Raw genomic sequence first — 21169 nt, forward strand, 5'->3', positions numbered from 1 at the left:
GTGGTGGTGGTGGTAGGGTAAGTGAGGAGCCTCAACTTTACTTTTATGAAATGTGGAGGTCTCTCAACCCATCGGTTGCATAGGGCAATTCCAAGTTCCCAGTTGGCACTGAATTGCAATGCAAGGTGGCCAGGGTAATAAAAATCTTGTGTCTGGCTGATTTACAGGCTGCAGACATGACTGCCTCTTGTTTCCAGGAAGAGGGCTGAACATACAAATTGGGACTGGGTGAGTGAGGCTTGAAGCACAGAGGCGCTTTCTTCTGTAAGGGGAGTCCTTGTCAGAGTTCTCCTCTCTGTGCCCTCCTCCTCCATTCACTTGCAAATCACTGTGTTTGGCACATCCAAATTTCACCCTCCCTCTCCAAACACTCGCATCTCGCCTCCACACCTTCCTGACTCGTTCCCAAAGCCTCCTCACATTGAGCACTGACTGCAGCCTCATCAGCAGCAATCTGCTCTCCATGTGTGAGGGACGTTTCTTATTAATCAGGGGGTGCTGAACGGGAAACCAATCAGATAGAGGGTACCTTTGGCTTCGGTTTCCAAGCTGCCTAAGTTAAAAGTGATGCAGAGGGAGAGAAAGCCCTGAGTACAGAGAGAGATCACTGGAGCTAACTGCTAACGCGCAGCAGAGACGAAGAAGGCACCAGAGAGGCTGCGGACCAGCACAGCACTAAGCAAAGCTGCCGTCACTTTCACTGGAGAGAGAAAGGTGAGTTGTTTTGCTTCTATGATCTCTGGATTCGGAAACATGCTTTCACTGCAAGGGAGATTAGAGGCTATGCTTATAAATATAATGCTTGATTTCACCTTCCTCTTTTGGGGGGAGTAGGAGGGGGAGAAATAAAGATATATGAGTGAGAGCTGCGAAGTAGATGGCAAACAGATATGTTGCTGAAAGTTGAAGTCAAAGGTCTGTTTCTATTCTCCCCCCTCCCCCCCCCCCCGTATGCTCGGGGTTCATTTGAATAGTAAGTTTGCAAACAGGAAGGCTGCTGTATTCAGAGTAGTTCTGCACAGCAGGGTACCCCCCCCCCCGCCCCCGCTTTCAATTAATTCACACACTTTATTTCTTGCATTCAGTATTTCTACATCAGAAACATTTGCTCTCCTCTTCAGGGAAGGAGCATTAAATCCCCATTCAGTGAAGCCTGTGTTGTTGTTTTTATCCCCTCTCCATTTTAAAAAAGATCTGTGCAGAACTCAGGAAAAATGGATAGACAAGTGAGTGGGTTGAAATCATTAATTTGTACAGCAGATGAATGCATTTCAAAGGGCAAAAAAGGAAAATCAGTATTTCACGCAATGTTGGAAGCAGAGAGGTGAAACTGACACACAGCTGATTTGCCTGCGAGGATTCTCATCTTGGTCACATAACAGAAAAGGCAAAATGCCTTTTATCAGCTTGAGTTGCATTGTTGATCAGGGTGGAAGCTTTCAAGCATCACAGATCTCTTCTGCAGCCTTTCTGAGCACAGATAGGGATATGTGCATTAAAGGTAAAGCCACAAAAGCTGGTGTGGGTGGAATACCCAGCTACAGTTCCCCAGCAAACTCCAACCTCATCCTTTTTCTGAACTGCAAAACAATTGAAAAGAATCAAGGATGCATGGGGACAATCTTAGTCATCTGAAAAGGCAATTAGTTGACCATTCTCCCACCACTAGTTTTCATTTTCCTTTCCTTTTTTTTCTTTTCAATTACACATGCAAGAAACTACATGATGGCATCTCTCCAATTTCACAAAACATCCAGGTCTTGGGCAAAGAATGATGGATGTGAACTGTAAAGGAAATCAATATCCTTTGCAATTGTATGGGCAGTCTGTGTACTGTAGTCATTCATCCCCTGGCAGGCAGTTTTAAATAATGGCTCAGGATAGAATTGAACAAGGGACTCGGTTGGGATAATTTTCATTTGTGCCAGCGAAGTTTGGACAACAAGGGAAGGACCAGACTGCTGATGAAGTTGAGGAATGGGCTAAGATCACATCCCAAAGCTTTTTTTGCGCAGGATACAGGAATTTCAGGTCTTCATAACAGAACTTGGGAGGGGGAGGGGGAGCATAATTTATGCTGAAAGTTTGCATACCTTTCTTCATTTAGGTGCAAGATTCTAATAATATTTGCTAATTATTATTGACTGGCAAGGATGACAGATTTTGTGAGATGTGTTTGTGAAAGGGGGTTTATGGGTTTGTTTTGTTGCTGCTCTTGTTTTTATTATGTATTTTGTGTTCTTGTTTTGTATTTTGGTGCTGTGAACCACCCCAAGATCTCCAGATGAGGGGCGGTATACAAGCCCAATAAATAAATTTTGCAACTTTATAAAACCTAAGCTAGTAAGATTATTAAGTATTCATGTAAATACAAACCTAACACATCACTTCCCAAGTCCACAGCTTCCACAGTTATGGCAAGATCTGCAAGTGTAGATCAGATGTGCATCTGAATATGGATAGTCTATATACACACTGCATTACTTTCAATTGGGTTCACATACTAAGGTATATTCTGATCCACAGATGGAAGATGATGGCCATTCCATTGAATGATTTCCTCATGATTTCTAGTGGTGATTCCTAAAGCAAATCACTTTCTCAGGATGTGCATGATATCCTACAGAAAGTTTTCTTTTCGTGGGTTGGGGGTTGAGAGGATATCCCACCCCTTTAATGAGGAATTTTGTAATGATTTTGGGAAATACACCTGTAGAGATTTTGGGAAATACACCTGCACTGGGTTCGTATTGCAATTGACAACCAACCAATGTGGATTCAAGGATGAGATTGGTTACTGTTAAGTTTTGTTAGGAATAATCTGAAACTTTATATAGAAGTATGCATGCCATTTAGTCAAATGGCCATAATAACAGCAACAAATTAATCAAGGCTAGAATAAGCAGTCTTAATTTTAAAGAAGGCAGAATACATTAGTACAATGTGGCAACAGTATACAGAAAAGCAGGTGTTGATGTTTCCCCCCTTCTCCCCTAGATATGTGTGCATCAAGGTAGTAAATCTGAATTTAGCCAAAGTGACAAAAGAGAGTCTGTAGAATTGTTTTATGTTGGCAAGAAGAGATGGTAGCCTGCACAAATTTAAGGAGGAGATAAAAGCAGAATAAATCCTTCATAGTTCTCATTTTAAGCCATATTTTCAAGGCAGAAAGTATGTATATTTCTTGCCAGCTTCATTGACCAATAAAATGCCAATGATTTCAGGATAACAGCTTGGTTACAGGGATTTGGATGCCCTCATCAGACTAAGTTTCCAAAAGCAATGTAACATACTTAATTGGTTACTCAGGGAGGTGAGGAGGCAGAAATACAGGAGTAAATTAGATCAGCTTGTGGGTGAGAGAGAAAGAAATTTAACATAATCTGGCATAGGAATGAAGAGTACACATCACTCATCCACCTAGTAGCTTAGTACGGAAAGCTATTCAGTTGCATCATGTATACCTGTACCCCGTGAGAATGTCTAGGGATGAATGGATCTGTCAATTTCGGATTCTTTCAGTTTCTCATTTTGCTGGTATTGAGTTCAGCTCCCTGCATTTTTGTGTCAGTTAAAAAAAAATAAAGTTCTCATGAAAAAGCATCAGCATGTTTGTGTGCACTTCTCCCAAGAGACACATTTTTGCAAGCAATTTTGCCCAATTTGCATCTTTGAATGTTAGTTCTAGTAATGTATGCATTTCTGTGCACTGTTCTCCCCAATATGCACACATTTTTCTACACTTCTTTAGATTGGAGATCTGCATCAAAAAATCTGGAGTACCTTTTGAAGGTCAGCTGCATTTTAGTTCACATACTGTTTTGAGAAGTGCAAATTCACATTGATACTGAACCAAGCTGAACCCAAGACAGAATACTGACTATTCTATATTTAACAAATCCGTGGCAGATACCTGCCCAAAATTCTCCAAAAGAGATCCCACCGTATCTCATTTTAGCATATTCTAAGTCATATTTCAAAGTACCCCATTTGCTATGTAATATCATTATCATTTAAAATATTGTACTTTATGCCAGACAGTGAAACTTTGTGTTGAAAATGGGCTGCATCCCTTGAAACAGACCAGTTTGTTACCTTGGTTGGCCCATCCAGTTCATATACAGATAGCTTTGTGGTCACAAATGCTAATATCGCTATGAACTCAGGATGGAATTGATGCCGAGTATAATAAAATGAGATTCACCAACATTAATCAAAGCAATTAAGATCCGCTAGTCATGCCTCTTGATTCTCAGATTCTGCCAGACAAGAAGATTAATTAATTCATGAACATTAGATGCTTCTATATTGCAAATTTACCACCATTTTAGTGGAGAGCTATATCTGCTATAGAATTGTCTGTCACTCTTCTCATTCCTTTTCTGGATTTTTCAGAAAGCTTGATGGCGGAGATCACTTATTAGTGTTCTGCGTCCTCCCACTTTTGAACTGACTTAAATGAAATAATTGAGTAATATATAACCATTTAAATCATTTTGCGTATGTTGGGTTGTTTTCAATGCTAGTCATACACAGAACAGTCCCACTGAAATTAATGACCATGATTAACATAGGTTAACATAACTCCAATAAGTAGAACTTAGTTGGGTACAATTCATTGTCAGTAAGCTTTCAGACAACCTCTGTCAGGTTGCTCAGGACTATTCTCACATCATAGGCAGATAACCTGAAGGCAGGGTAGCCAACAATATACCATCAATATATTGTTGGACTACATATTCCATCATTCCTGACCATCAGCTGTGCTGGCTGGGGATGGTTAGAGTTGTAGTGCAGTAGTATCTTGAAGAAATCAGATTACCTATGCCTGTCCTAAGACAATCTAAGGAAATCACAGCTGAAAAGAAAATTAACCCTGAGATTTCCTGGGTCATATCTCACATTGCTATTGTTAGTTACCACACTTCAATAAACCAATAATTTCCTTTGTGGAGGGTGTAGGAAATGAGTAACTAATGCAAATCATATTACCTTTTAAGCTTTTCTACAAGTAACCTGCTATGGCATGGCCCATAACAAATTTGATACTGACATACTAAAACATTTGCTTTCATTGGTACTTAGCCCATTATTTCATGTTCTTATTAGTTTCCCAAACCCCCATGTGGTCTTATGCACTGGCAACATCTCAGTGGAAGGGAAAACATGGTTAGAGACATACACAAAAGGCAGAATATCAGAATTATCCCAGAGCATGCAGGGGTGGAAGGAACTGGAGCTAACAGAAAATCAAGCTCTAATAAGCATAGAGGGGGATGCAATGCTACCGTCCTGACATTTATGAAAATGTGCACAGAGGAAGAAATACAGAAGGGAGAACTGCAGAGATGAACTATTGAAATCCACATGTGGGGTTTTTCTACCTATTCAAGGGCTTCTTTTGAAGTTATGTGACTTACAGCAGGTGCTTGGTGTAAATGCTGCCTAGAGATACACAAATATTTGATCATGAATAATGATATCTGGTGCTCGCAAGTCATTTTTAGGAGACTAATGCTCAGATTCTTGCAAAAGGGGAATAGAAAAGGAAGCAAGGGGAAATGACTCATAAATTTGAACAGATGGAACACTGGAATAATCAGTGGTTTAACAACATGTCAGCTTATGCTTCCACTTTTAAAACAAATACCAATTTTGAGAGCAAAATCGTGCTGTCTCGTTGGATCTTTAAGATCTTCCCCTCTCCATGAAGTGGAAAATTCTAGGTAGCTTTTTACAGGATCCATCCAAACAGGCACAGGGCGCATCTATACCACAGCCTTAAAGTGCTTTAATAGACATTCTTTCACCAAAGGGAATGTTGGGAATGGTGAGTGGAGCTAAGGATCTTCAACAGAAATCTCAATACCCCTGTCAAACCACTTGCCAGTTAATTATCCTCAAGCAAATGTAGGTAGGTTCTTAAGGCGACTTTTCTAATATCCTACCCATGTGAAGGAAGTGCTGCAGAGATGCAAAAGCAAGCCTGGAGGGTAATATCCAACACATGACAATATCAATTCTATATCAGTTCTGCTTCTCCCCAGAAAACCCAAAGTTACTCTAAGTGACAACACCAATGACATGCTAATGGCACAAACATAGGGCAGAATTCAATGAAGTCCCTACGTGGGGTAGGTGTGCAATAAATGAGGTATGAATGTGCAATGGGACCTCCCCCTCTCTCTCCCCCACTACGTGCCCCTCACATGTTCTGGAGGTATGACCAGCCCTCCTGAGCAGCTTTTGGGAGTGTGTGGGGAGGCGAGCGAGGAAGTCCTGTTTACTGAGTGGACCTCGCTCCACACAACTTAGTTGAATTCTGTCCTTAAGGTTTTTTTCTTCTTGAAAGCTGTGTGTGTGTGTGTGTGTGTGTGTGTGTGTGTGCATGTGCATGCAGTCCTCTTCTTCTCTGTCAGACACACACACACAGAGAAGCAAGCAGGTGTTACTTGCTACATGGCAAAATAGTTGTCAGGATGCTGTCAGCAGCCCCCGGCTGGTTGCCCAGGAAAGTATAAAGACAAGGAAAAGTTTCTTACAGTCCTTTTTTGTTTCATACTTTACAGAGAGAGGCTATAGAACCCAGCCTCTTGGATAATGGTGTTGTCCCAAGTGAATCGCCACTTCCTCATTCACTATTATCATCATTTCCTCTACATGTGCTGTTACCTGCCCTCTGTCTTTGAGCTCTTTGCTCTCCTACCTTTAAGGCTTGCCAGGTTCTGGGAGATGGAGGGTCTGGAATGCTTTCTAGTGACAACGTGTCAGCCAGCTGCTGCTCTGGCTCTGCTTGCTCCTCCTCTCCCATTATTTCTCAACTTTTCCCCTCATCTGCCTCTGAGCTGTGACCTCCCACTGTTGTAAGTTTATACTGTCTTCCACGTCCTCTTCCCTGGAAGAGTCAGGATGGGAAGGTGGTCTCCATCATTCCTCCTTCTCTGCCCAGCCCCTGACAAGAGTTGATCAGCCAAAGAGCCTATACTCATATGTCACATTGACTGCCTGTGACTAAGCCACACCAATGTGACAGCTTGGTACAGGGCCACATCACTACCACACAGCTTACACTGCCATATTTCATTCATCTTTCAGGAATGACCTCATAAATGGATTGATTTAAGGACCTCTGAAGACCAAAACAATGTTAGCTCAAGATAGAGACAAGAATTTGACGAGATTGCAGTTGAGCAGCAGTAAACAAAGTGGAGGCATTCTGTTAAATGAAAAGCTTGGGTCAAAAATGTTGTTGTTGTTGTTTAGTCGTTTAGTCGTGTCCGACTCTTCGTGACCCCATGGACCAGAGCACGCCAGGCACCCCTGTCCTCCACTACCTCCCGCAGTTTGGTCAAACTCATGCTGGTAACCTCGAAAACACTATCCAACCATCTCGTCCTCTGTCGTCCCCTTCTCCTTGTGCCCTCCATCTTTCCCAGCATCAGGGTCTTTTCCAGGGATTCTTCTCTTCTCATGAGGTGGCCAAAGTACTGGAGCCTCAGCTTCACAATCTGTCCTTCTAGTGAGCACTCAAGGCTAATTTCCTTAAGAATGGATGTGTTTGATCTTCTTGCAGTCCATGGGACTCTCAAGAGTCTCCTCCAGCACCATAATTCAAAAGCATCAATTCTTCGGCGATCAGCCTTCTTTATGGTCCAGCTCTCACTTCCATACATCACTACTGGGAAAACCATGGTCAAAAATACATACTTTTTAAAATATATGTTCAGTGCCAAGATTTTAACAACTAACTGACCATCTAGCCATTTAAACAGCAACAATTTTTAAATATGCTTAAATTTGCTTTGGTCATTCATTCCAGCTACCACTAGACTTGTCAGAACCATTGGGAGGCCTTCAGAGAAATCAGTAAAGGTCCTGGTATCCTCTTCAGGGAAATAAGCAATTCCGCACAGTTGCCAAGGGTATGGAAGTTCTTGCCTGCTGGATAATGTATTCTGTCCTTCTGCCTTTCAGTTGGGTAGTTCACAGGCAGCACACAACAGCAACCCTTTTTACCCACCAGTATGCTGCCTGTAATGTGAAGGTTCTGTTTAGCTATTAGTTATTGCTGTGCCAGAAATTACTCATGGTTTTTTTGTTAATCAATCTCCATTAATTAATTGGGGGGGGGGAGAGAAATTACATTCAAAAATTATCCAAGAAGAGGAGACCATTTTTTAAAAAAAATGAAATTCTCGTGGGATGGGTGAAAGGGTTTGCCATCCCGACCTTACTTTTGTGCTGGATGATTGGCACTTGTGAGTGTCCTTTCTTTCATTCTACAAATTGTCTCATCAGTGGTCTGAACAGTGCAGACTTCCTGGGTACCTTTGCTTTAATCAAAGTCCAGGGGAAGACATAGTGAGGCAACTCATCCCACAGTGTGTGTCTGTGTTTAGATTAGTAAGTGTGAGCAGCCAGGGAGGCTGCAGAGTGTTTGAGGGATGTTTAATGGGAAGAAAAAACATGCATGCCATATTCAGCTACCATCCCACATCCAACAAAATTCTAAAGTGCCCTGAGAACGAGGCGTTAAGCAGAAGCCTGTTTTGCAAGGGAAGGAACCTGGAGGGCAAATGTTGGCACAGCACTCTCAGCTATCAAGACTAATAACGTTCCTCATTCAGAAATACTTTCAGTGAACATGTGAGAACCTTAATGTTTGAAGCAGCTCAAAGAAAAGAGTAGGAGAAACAACCGAACAAGGTAAGCCTTCAAGACTCCAACCATTTGCTATTTGTTTATTTATTTATTTTTAAAAAAACTTACAAGAAACCAGATGCCATCGTTATATTATTAGCATTAGTATCATCACCACCATCAACAACTTTGAGAGTCACCTACGCAACACAAGGCACTGGATGACTTCAGATTCAAAGCTATAATTAATGTAGGTTTGTTTACATGTTCAGATTATGATAGTGAGTACTATTGTCATTATTGTTAACAACATTTATGGTTCACCTACACATGGCAAGTCTCTAGGCAACTCAACATTAAAAAATATGGACAACATAGGTTTGCTTACATGCTCAAAAGAGAAATCTATGAATTGATTTCTCCTGAGTCTGGCCATTGATCCATCTACAGTATCTACTCTGTTTAACAGGTATTTCCCAAAGATCTCAAGCTGAGATCTTTCCCAAACCTACTATCTGAGATGCCTTTAATTAGAAATGCCAGGGATTGAGAATGAGCCCTACAACCAAGCTACTGGTCCAATGTTTCCAACACTCACAAGGCCTTCAGAAATGATATAAAACATCTGCATTTTGGAGTGTTAAGACCAATTATTGAGGGTCCCCTTTAACATGAAATTCACAGTTTTGAGAGTAGAGCTGTTCCCTGTGGGAATCATTTATCGTATATTCTTCCTATTTGTCGCCATTGTTTCCCATACTGCTCAAAGACATGAGCCTCTAAGACGCATTTCAACTTGAACACCCTTCCATGTGGGGGGAATATGCCCTTCAGGAACTACCGGTGACCCTAGTATTTAGGGAAACTCTTTCATCTGCAGCCCCTGGCTAATTTCAGTAAAGTGGAGCTGGCTCAGGAACTAAAAGAATTGCCAAATGAATGGGAGCACAGTGTGTAACCTAGGGTTCAGATACTGGAGCATTTCTGTAAGGTTCCCAGGAATGGGAGACTGAGCTGAGATTTGGGAACTTAACAACAATAAAAATGAGTTTAATAAGAGAAAATAACACATGACTTTACAGTCAAGTTACTGTAGTCTGTTCAAGAGGAGAATGGGGGAACTACTTATATTCAAGGGCACCTAATAAGAGAGAAGGTAGAATGAAGAGAAAGGAGAAACAGTGGAGAGCAGTGAACAACAACAACAACAACCCAAGAATGATGAAAGAAGGCATGAGAGATATACTTACTTAGCTTTAGTTTGCTAAAATGAAAGAAGAAGGGGGAGAGGGGGAGAGAAGTAGTACAATGGCACTATTGTACTAGTGTATAGTACTAAATGTACTGTTGTACCCTGGTACAATGGGTCAGTGTGTCTGGCTATTAACCAGAGGTTGGTGGTTCGAGTTGTGGGCAGGATTCCTGCATTGCAAAGGTGAACAAGATGTCCCTCAGAGCCCCTTCCAACTCAACCATTCTATGAATCTATGAAATCTTCAATGGTAGATTAAACCAAAGTGAGAGAATAGGCATCCCAGGCCATGGTAGGGCACCCACCAGACAACAATAGAGGGACTTAGGAGTATAAAATATTCCAAGGCCACAGTAGAGCTTCTGCTGGGCAGGAACATACAATATGCAAAGACAAGCCAGCAGCCGAGAGACAGAGTGGTGAGCAAAATAGACAAGACATTACAAAGAAGCAATTTTTAATTTTTTTTAGAAAACCAAAAACAATTCTTCTTTGTTGATGCCTGCTGTTCAGGAACACAAATGGAGTGGTGAAACCAGTTAGAAGTTTCTGTGAAAACCAGTGTAGTAAACATTGGATGAATGTTTTTGGTATTGTTTCTGGAGTGCACCAAATCCTTAGAACTTTCAGTGTTGATAGATCAAGGGACTGGAATTTAATTTTTCTGCTACTAAGAGTGCAATTTTCTTAAACTCTTCAGCAAATGTTAAGGTGGGGAGTTAACTCTTCCCCCTTCAAAGTTTATAATTGACTGCCATGGAGTGGGGAGAAGTTTGTTTCCTTTCTTCAGCTTCACTCTTTTGCATGCCTATCAGATTTCCTATAGAGGACATTGCCTGAGTCATCTGGGGCCAATTTTCCAAAACTAAACCTACAACTTATTTCCCAAATAAAATTCAACCTCTAGATTTTGAGGATGTGGTAAGCCTCCTGCAACACAGGCTCACAGGAGCTATATTAGGGGTGGGGAAAACAAGGGAAGGCCACCAACATTGTCTCATTTCCTTTTCCCCACTCCTAAACATAGCTTCTAGTTTGGGGAGAAAGGAAGTTCAGATCTAGTCACACCCACCGACCCAAACCTCTAGTTGCCATAAGCAGAGGAAGGGACATGCTAAGCCTCTTATGTGATCTCCTCAGCCAAGTCACACTAGCTGGTGGGCAGGATTTCATCTGTGGTGACAGCACCCTAAAGTCATTGGTTCCCCAAAAAAACAAGGAATGAAAACCTTTCACTCATTTGGGAGAAAGTTAAAAAAAAAAAAAAGATGTTATGGACACCATGGGAGGGGACATAAGGGTAGCAATTCGACTAATTTTTACTCAGCTTAAACCCAATTAAATTAATGAACTTAACTAAATTAGGGCTGGGACGCCGGTGGCACTGTGGTCTAAACCACTGAGCCTCTTGGGCTTGCGGATCAGAAGGTCGCGGTTCGAATCCCTGTGGCAGGGTGAGCTCCCATTGTTCGGTCCCAGCTCCTGCCCACCTAGCAGTTAGAAAGTATGTCAAAGTGCAAGTAGATAAATACGTACCGCTCCAGCGGGAAGGTAAACGGTGTTTCCATGAGCTGCTCTGGTTCGCCAGAAGCAGCTTAATCATGCTGGCTGCATGACCTGAAAGCTGTCTGCGGACAAACGCCGGCTCCCTCAGCCTACAGAGCGAGATGAGCGCACAACCCCAGAGTCGTCTGCAACTGGACCTTTACCTTTAAGTTAGGGCTATTAATTTCAGTGGACCTAGTTGAGTACCACTCTAAATGTTCTTCCATCGATTGACACTGTAGTCTACTCCTTTTTACATAGTTTCATTCTGAGTTCTATTACTTTGTTGCAATACAATATTATGGAAACTTGGGAAAGTAGGATGTTATGTTGGAACATTAAGATGTTATTGTATCTCAAACCATCTTTGATGAGAGAAAAAGTCTAAGTATCCTATTTATGATTAACAGGAAAAGCACTCCTCATTATGTATGCTACCAGACTTTCTGGCATTTCTATCGGTGATAAACAACAAATATGCATTTCTATTCATTTTGAAAATGGAAATCAATTGCACAGGTAACAAACCACCAACAAGCCTGCATTTCCTACTCATGAATAATGCATCTTGTCATTCCGTGTCAATCTATGAGACGTAAATGTGCCTGATTGCTTTATTAGCGTTTGAAAATGAAAATAAAGTGACATTCATGTTGTCCTGTGCTCTAAAACCTGATGAGTATGGTTAATTCATTTCCTTAGTCCCTTCTGTACTCTACATGTGACAAATGGTAAATGTCTTAGACGAGGAAGACATGAGTTTAAAAAGAAGTAGTAAGAACAGTAAAAACAACAACAAACATGGCAGTAAATTCTGCATTTTGGGGAAGATGGATAAAACTTCTTATAGAGCGAAAAACCATTTATTGCAAGCATTATATAAAAGCACACTTGTGGAATCATGGTTAAATTTAAATATTTTCCACCACTTTATGTAAACCGCTTGTAGATTTTTTATTTTTATTGTATTTATCACTCTATACATTTTGTTAAATAAATAACTTCTGAAATATTTCACTAAACCTTTGGGGGATGTTAAAAAGTGCTTATTATTATTATTATTATTATTATTATTTTCATACACAGAATAATACCTATCAAGATCCCAAGCCTATTTACACCTGCCCAAAATTACTTCACCCACACCAATAATCCTACCTGTTTACCAGCATCCAGAGTCTACAACATATAGTTCAACCACACACACAGATTTTCAGCAAACAAAATACAATTCACAAGAATAAGCAAAAAGCAAAACAGAAAAACCCTCACTCTCCCCTGCACACACATACACAGGAAAGGATACAAACACATGCAAGGATGTTGTAGAGAAGAAGGAAAGCTCACCTGTTTCTGAAACAGGGACAACAGACTTCTCCCCCTTGGTTCACCAATTGACACTGACTGTGGATGTGTATTTACATCAAGGTAAAAGCAGAATATGGGACAAGGGTGGCGCTGTGAGTAAAACCTCAGCGCCTAGGACTTGCCGATCGTCAGGTCGGCGGTTCGAATCCCCGTGGCGGGGTGCGCTCCCGCCGTTCGGTCCCAGTGCCTGCCAACCTAGCAGTTCGAAAGCACCCCCGGGTGCAAGTAGATAAATAGGGACCGCTTACTAGCAGGAAGGTAAACGGCGTTCCGTGTGCTGCGCTGGCTCGCCAGATGCAGCTTGTCACGCTGGCCACGTGATCCGGAAGTGTCTTCAGACAGCGCTGGCCCCCGGCCTCTTAAGTGAGATGGGCGCACAACCCCAGAGTCTGTCAAGACTGGCCCGTACGGGCAGGGGTACCTTTACCTTTACCTTAAAAGCAGAACATCATGAATGGATAACCTCTGTATGTATACATCCAAATGTCATTGGTGCATTGCTTCTAATGGGATGAGCATGCATACTCCATGTATGTACATTTTATCCCATGTAAAGGTAAAGGTAAAGGGACCCCTGACCATTAGGTCCAGTCGTGACCGAGTCTGGCGTTGTGGCACTCATCTTGCTTTATTGGCCAAAAGAACCAGCTTACAGCTTCCGGGTCATGTGGCCAGCATGACTAAGCCACTTCTGGCGAACCAGAGCAGTGCACGGAAACACCGTTTACCTTCCCGCTGGAGCGGTACCTATTTATCTACTTGCACTTTGACGTGCTTTCAAACTGCTAGGTTGGCAGGAGCAGGGACTGAGCAACGGGAGCTCACCCCGTTGCGGGGATTTGAACCGCCGACCTTCTGATCGGCAAGTCCTAGGCTCTGTGGTTTAACCCACAGTGCCACCCGCGTCCCTTCCATCCCATGTAGTCATGTGCAATTATGCATCCTGAGAGCTGGAGTGGCATGAATATGCTGTTACATTGCACTGGCAGGCAGCAAAACCAGCAGTGCAGCAAAGCATGGGAACCTGCTGCCTGGTCAACAAGGAGTTTTATTTATATTTATTTATTGTAAGATCCATTTCCAGTCCTTTCTTGTCCTTCACCCTGAAGATCCCAGGGTGGGTTGCAGCAATTTAACATACAATATATAAAACCCAGTAACATAGTTACCAAAAGCCAGTAGAATTGTGTCAGCCAGCTCAGAACAGTGTAGATTAGGAGTAGGCAAACTACGCCACCCAGGCCAGATCAGGCCCCCAGGGTTCTAAATCCGGCCTGCCCGGCCATTTAAGAACCCACCGCGAAGCCAAGACTCCTGGCAATGGCAACAGGGGGAAGAGGCTGAGTGGCGGCGGCTCTGCCAATCAAACACCATGCCTGGTTTACCTCAGCATGGCACAGGGACATCTCTGCCAGCCAATCAAACGCTGTGCTGCACTGAGGTAAACCAGGCATGGTGTTTGATTGGCAGAGATGCCACCGCTCGGCCTCTTCCTCCCACCACCACCGCCCTGGTGCTCCTGTGGCTGCTGCCACTCTGTGTTCCCTTGAGGGGGGCGGCAGCAGCATTTCTGGAGGAGGACAGCCGGCCCAGGCTAGAGCTCCACGGGGCTGCTGCCACGCTTCCATTGGCGGCCAACGTGATGGTGGAGGACGATGAGGCCGGTGGCCAAGTGGCCCAGGCAGCAGCCTTCACCTCTAGGGAGCAGGAGGCCGAAGGGGCAGAAACATTTGCACAGGGTGGCAGCCGCAGGTGAGGCACCAGCTTGTCCTTGTCTCTGTCACCGTCCTCTTGAAGAGGTGCACAGGGCAGTGCGTGCCGCTCTCGGCCAGCTCCTGCAGGCTCCCGGCTTCCAAGGTGCCTAGCTCGCACAAACACACCAGCCCGCTCTCCAAAACTTCCTGTCCGGCCCCCGACAGTGTCTGAGGGACAGTGAACCGGCCCCCTGTTAAAAATTTTTGAGGACCCCTGGTATATATTCGCCAAAAGAGATAAGTCCCTGAGTGAGAGCAAAGGAAGGAAATAGCTTGGCCTCAGTGACATAATCATATAGCCAACTCTGATGATCTATGTGGCACCATAAGAGCTTTGTATTCACTATTTGACCCTGAGCTGGTTGGAATGACACACTGAAGAAGGCTTAAAGAGGCAAAAGCATATCAGGTCATTTAATAATAAAATTTCAAAATGAAAGACCTCGAAAAGAGAGGGCGGGTTTTCAAACAGCCTTGAAAGCCTACTTTTTGCATAGAGAAGCAAATCTTGTGAACATTTGGTGCAGCTCAAGTAAAATTAGTTCCTCCCCAAACTGGGGTTTCTTTTAGCTTTAGATAGCAGTACTCCCTTCCTTAGAAAGATAATACATGATTCAATTTAGGGCTTATTTCCAGCAGCAAATAAAGAAAAGGAGTTCAGTGCTTATAAAATATGCTACACTACTTAATAATGTAGAGATTGTGTTATGGACTCCCTGTGCTAACATTTAAACCCCATGAACTATCCTTCCCTTTTCATGTTATAATCCCAAAACCATGTGGGTTACTGTAATGCTATAAACTCCTCTCCGCTATTCACACCGTTTCATAACAATGGAACCTTTGGAGGCATTGAAAATGAATCCAAAACCACACACGACCAAAAACCCAAATGAAAATAAGAAAGAAAGAAAAAACCCACATTGTTTCGAAATATATAGGCCACCTCTGGGAATACAACATTAGAATTACATCACAGTATACTGTTCTCCCACCTTACCCCATAATTATTGTAACAGACCAGATAAACCTTAGATTTAGGAGCACATATATTAAAATCAAATCAAAGTATGTATGGAATGGATGAGGGCATCTTCCCTAAATTCTACCTGTAGGAGAATGTGCCAGAACTATTCAGTTAGTTGGCCTTTCCGTGACAGGGTTTATTTATGTCCTGGTTTTTACTTTTAAAGATATGGCAACCCTAGATTTCTTAACCCTGATTTGATTCATCTCTAGCTGTGCACACACAATGTCTCGTCCATATATAACCCGGTGCCAACCTTTAGATCCTTCAGACCTTGGCTGTCCTTGCATTCTTCCCGTTAGCATCTCCTCCACTGTTTGCCTTTGGCACCTTCCTGCTATACCTTGATTTCCCATCACACCAGCTTTCTGACTTCATTTATTTTAATGTCAGTACACCTCAAACCTGCCACTGATGAAGTTCTCACTCCTGATGCCTCCAGACTTCTGATGTCAGCTTCATTTAAACATGGCAGCATTATGAAAATTGGTGGTGGTAAGGTTGCTAAGTTTCTGACTTCACTAAATTTAAACCCTGGTGACTTGGAACAGCTTTAAAACTGTGAAGGGGAGACCCCTAACAAATAAACTGAGAAGGGGAAGAAATGGAGGCAGTGAGAGATTTTACTTTCTTGGGCTCCATGATCACTGCAGATGGTGACAGCAGTCACAAAATTAAAAGACCCCTGCTTCTTGGGAGAAAAGTGATGAAAAAACTAGACAGCATCTTAAAAAGCAGGGACATCACCTTGCCGACAAAGGTCCGTATAGTTAAAGCTATGGTTTTCCCAGTAGTGATATATGGAAGTGAGAGCTGGACCATAAAGAAGGCTGATCACCGAAGAATTGATGCTTTTGAATTATGGTGCTAGAGGAGACTCTTGAGAGAAGATCAAACGTATCCATTCTTAAGGAAATCAGCCCTGAGTGCTCACTGGAAGGACAGATCGTGAAGCTGAGGCTCCAATACTTTGGCCAACACATGAGAAGAGAAGACTTCCTGGAAAAGACCCTGATGTTAGGAAAGTTTGAGGGCACAAGGAGAAGGGGATGACGGAGGATGAGATGGTTGGACAATGTTCTCAAAACTACTAACATGAGTTCGACCAAACTGCGGGAGGCAGTGGAAGACAGGAGTGCCTGGTGTGCTCTGGTCCATGGGGTCACGAAGAGTCAGACACGGCTAAACGACTAAACAACAACAATCTTAGGCACACTAAACTTAATGTGTGACTTACTCCGAAGTGAAAATGAATAAAATTGGATCTACTTTTGTGTGGATTTACACATTACTGCTATGTGCAAGATTTCTGGCACAGAAAACATGTGTATGTTTCAAAATGTGTATTTAAAAAAAAATGACAATAATTATGTTAATTCAATTTGGGCTACAGTTTGTGCACACAATTTATTCTTTTATGTTGGAGAGTATGGAGTTATCTGACCCCTGAGCAGTCTGAAGGCAATCCTGTATAGGGAAGGTTTTTAATGTTTTATTGTGTTTTTATATATGTTGGAAGCTGCCCAGAGTGGCTGAGGCAACCCAGTCAGATGGGTGGGGTATAAATAATAAAATTATTATTATTATTATTATTGAATAGGACATCCCTATTTTCATTGGATAAATGTTGCCTACAACATTGACAGATTGTTACTTCCTGCAAGGCAAACCACAGATCAAAAATAATATGTTGTGGGATGACAAGGCTAGCCTTCCAAGTGTTGTAATACAGTGCACAATTGTACAAAACAATGCACAAAAAGGGAAGACAGGCAAACTCTCTCACTCACATGGACCTGAGCTTTTATTCTTGCTGTTTCAGGCTTGCCCTTTCCCATGTTAATGAGCACAATGGGGTCAGGGAAGTGCAATGGTCCTGTGGCATCTGCTAATGAAAACAGTTTGTGGTGCTTAGGGTAGAATTGAAAGGCTACATTGTTTTCAACTCAGCAGGGTGTACAAAAGATGACCCACACTTTCCCTGAATGTTTGGTCCTAATAAGGAAGACTCAGCACCTTCCTTCTTTGTTTGAGGACATTCCTGCTGCAACTGGGTTCCAAGGCTTGCTTTTCACTAAAGGACCAAGTAGGAGGGAGAACAGTTACAGAGTTCACAGGAAAGATACCTTCAATTCCAGATACTCACAAAGACATCGTCAGTGCTAGTCCTCCTCAGAGTTAATAGACAGGACTGAGGGAGCAATCCTGGGTGTCACACAAATTTGGCCTACTTAAAGAGGACACAATGGACAATGCCCCCTTACCATATGGTACCATGTAGCCATAGTGAGGGCGAGCACATGCAATTGCTATGCAAGCCAGGATCAACAGCCAAATGGCAGTCAAGGACACAGAAAACAAAGTTTTCCCTCACAAAAGACATGATAAAGTTCTGGAACCCACCGCCACAAAAGCAGACCCTCTAAGTGTCCCTATTTTCGAAGGATAGTCCCGGATTTACAGAAGACGTTTCTGATTTGATCCCCAAATATCCCAGCTTTTCCTTAGGACATCCCTATGTTCACCAGAGAAATGTTGGAGGGTATGATAGGACCAGTGGCGTAGCTAGCTGCTTGGGCACCCGGGACAGGTGCACACAGGGCGCAGGGAGAGAAATCGTAGCTCAGGTGTGCTGCGGGCGCAGCTCAGATTGTAGGGCCAGCGAGTGCCAGCTGCATCCTTTTCAGCTGCCCTCTGGCAGCTGGGGAGGACACAGCAGCTTAGCACCCTGTAAGCACAGCCCCAGGTCGTGCTGCTTTGGGGAACGACATGCCATGTTCTGGGGCACCTGGACTTGGGCATCACCTTGGGCTCTGGCATGCTGCCCCCAAGGTAAGTGCTGCCCCCCAGGTATGCGACTGGCTATGACATCCTTATTTTTGTCAGAGAAATGTTGGAGGGTATGCCATGTCACTAACTCAGATAGTTTCTAATCCCTCTCTCTCTAAAAAATAATATTATTTCTTTTAGAAGGGATATAGTACAGTGGGTTAAGTACTTAATTCGTTCCAGAGATCTGTTTTTAACCTGAAACTGTTCTTGACCTGAAGCACCACTTTAGCTAATGGGGCCTCCTGCTGCTGCCGCGCCGCCAGAGCACAATTTCTGTTCTCATCCTGAAGCAAAGTTCTTAACCCGAGGTACTATTTCTAGGTTAGCGGAGTCTGTAACCTGAAGCGTATGTAACCTGAAGCGTATGTAACCCGAGGTACCACTGTAATAGGTTTTAGTTTTCATAGTTGAATGGACCTCGCTGTTCAGTGGTAATATACATTTGAATATCAGATGCAGGAGGAGACAAGAAACAGAAAAAGGGTTTTGCTTCCATGTTCTGCTTGCTAGTTTCCCAAAGGTATTGAACTGCTTGCTGCTTGTGATGTAGTGATGAGCCAGAGGCAGTTTTGGTTTCATCTAGTAGGATTCTTTATGGTGTTTCCCTCCCACCAGTAAACACCTACAGCTTTATGAGGTAAACAATGCTATAAATGCGCTTGCAGCCAACTTAGGAAACAGAGCACTTCTCTCAGAGCTATCGCTGGGAAGCGCAGCAGCTACGTGGCTTTCTCCTCCACCGCACAATTAGTGTTTAAATTATGGGTTTGTGAAGTATAGAAAGGCTCCAATACAAAACATATTCTGTTTTATTAAGGGAAATAATTGGGGAGAGGTTGCTGTAAAAATGTAACATAAAATGAGACCCATTAATTTTCTGCTCCCCTCACCTCAAGTTGATTAGCACAAATTAAATTTCATGCTAGTCAGCCTGGGCACTTAGCAGGCAGTAAAAGGAATCCTGAATTTCAAAAGAGATTGTAGCAAGGCACACACATTGGAAGTGCTCGTTGTGACGGCATAAGAAATGTGCACATCTTAACAACAATCGATGAAATGAGGGATTCATTCGAGTGAGTATCCTATAATGGGCCATCCTTATTATTCTTTTCAATCAATACACCTGTCACTTAATGGCAGAGAAGGCTGGTGTTACACCCTGAGCACGATGTTCATATTTACTCACATTTTGGTGTGTCTTTGAAAGATGGCATCACTCAGCTTAAGGATAGCATTCACTGCAGGGGGTTGGACTAGATGACTCTAGGAATCCCTTCCAACTCTAATCTAATATTCTATGATTCTTTGAAACTACAAGAACTGTGATTCTCTCTCTCTCTCTCTCTCTCTCTCTCTCTCTCTCTCTCACACACACACACACACACACACACACACACACACAAACAGAGAGTGATATCTAGAAAACATTCTATATACCAGGGTGGCTAGTATTTTTTTAGCTTAACGGCTGCACCACATATACAGCACACAAACCTACACAAACAGTTTATACACTCATCAAGCATGCAGCCACACAACTTTCTCTTTCACTCTCTTACACACAAATATGTTCCTCAGTCAGGAGAAATGGCAGGATATAAGCTGAATCAATCAATCAATCAATCAATCAATCAATCAATCAATCAAATGCATGCATGCAGTCATACACTTGTATTCACTCACACTGTAGTGTGATGCGTATACCTTCCAAAGGGGGAGTGTGTAGTGCTGTGGTCTAAACCACTGAGCCTCTCAGGCTTGCTGATCGGAAGGTTGACAGTTCAAACCCATGTGACAGGTTGAAAACCTGTTGCTCTGGCCCAGCTTCTGCCAACCTAGCAGTTCGAAAGCACACCAGTGCAAGTAGATAAATAGGTACTGCTACAGCGCAAAGGCAAATGGCGCTTCCTTGCGCTCTGGCACTCGTCATGGTGTCCTGTTGCACCAGAAGCAGTTTAGTCATGCTGGCCACATGACCTGGAAAGCTGTCTGCGGACAAACACCAGCTCCCTCGGCCTGAAGTGAGATGAGTGTCGTTACCCCATAGTCGCCGTTGACTGGACATAACAGTCCAGGGGTCCTTTACCTTTTACCTATAACTTCCAAAGGTGCCACTTCCTGACCTTGTGCTCCTTCCTCTTCCTGGGCACCTCTGAACTAGCAGTGGCAACACACAAGAATAAAAGGAGCTTTTGCAAGTTCAGGAAGAGGTGCCTTTGGAAAGTACCAAATTGGCTGGGGGCTTCACAGATCACCTGAAAAAGCTTGGTAGGCCCAATCCAGTCTGTTGTCCACAGATTCACCACCTTGCCATATAATTTTGCCTGCCAAACAACGGGAATAGAAGTATGTTTAAAAGCCACATGCACTGTCTGCATTTTGTTTAAAAGTGATGCTCATATTTTCATTTCTTTTCCAATGAATGGGCTCAGTTATCTTAATCTGCAAAAATGTATACCGGAAGAGTTTCAAGGAATTAATGGGTACTGACATACCTGTACGACACTTGTTTTGGTGTTATTGTGGTGACTCTCACTGTTTGTCTATATTTCCTTCAGTAAACATGATGCCCATCTGTTGATAGGGTTAGTGATGGTTTCTGCAGATAGCGTTTTTGACACAGGACATGAATGACAAGTTTATAATTATTTACATAGCAATGAGGGGTGGCTATTCCCTCTGACAAAATTTCTTAGCGTGTAGCAAAGGGATCTAGAGAAAAGCCGCTTCAAAATTAAGCCAGAGAAAAAA

At 42.9% G+C, this 21169-nt stretch overlaps 1 protein-coding gene across 1 annotated transcript in view; it reads left to right on the forward strand.

The window, feature by feature from the left end:
- The first annotated feature begins 278 nt into the window (after positions 1–278).
- CDH9 (cadherin 9) overlaps positions 279–21169 on the forward strand; it is a 138155-nt gene continuing 117264 nt past the window's right edge. The window contains exon 1 of the mRNA XM_028737920.2: positions 279–714. The gene's annotated coding sequence lies outside the window, so the exon portion shown is untranslated. The remainder of the gene's footprint in view (positions 715–21169) is intronic.

This window comes from Podarcis muralis, chromosome 8, assembly GCF_964188315.1.
Source record: "Podarcis muralis chromosome 8, rPodMur119.hap1.1, whole genome shotgun sequence".
In the NCBI taxonomy this organism is placed as follows: Eukaryota; Metazoa; Chordata; class Lepidosauria; order Squamata; family Lacertidae; genus Podarcis; species Podarcis muralis.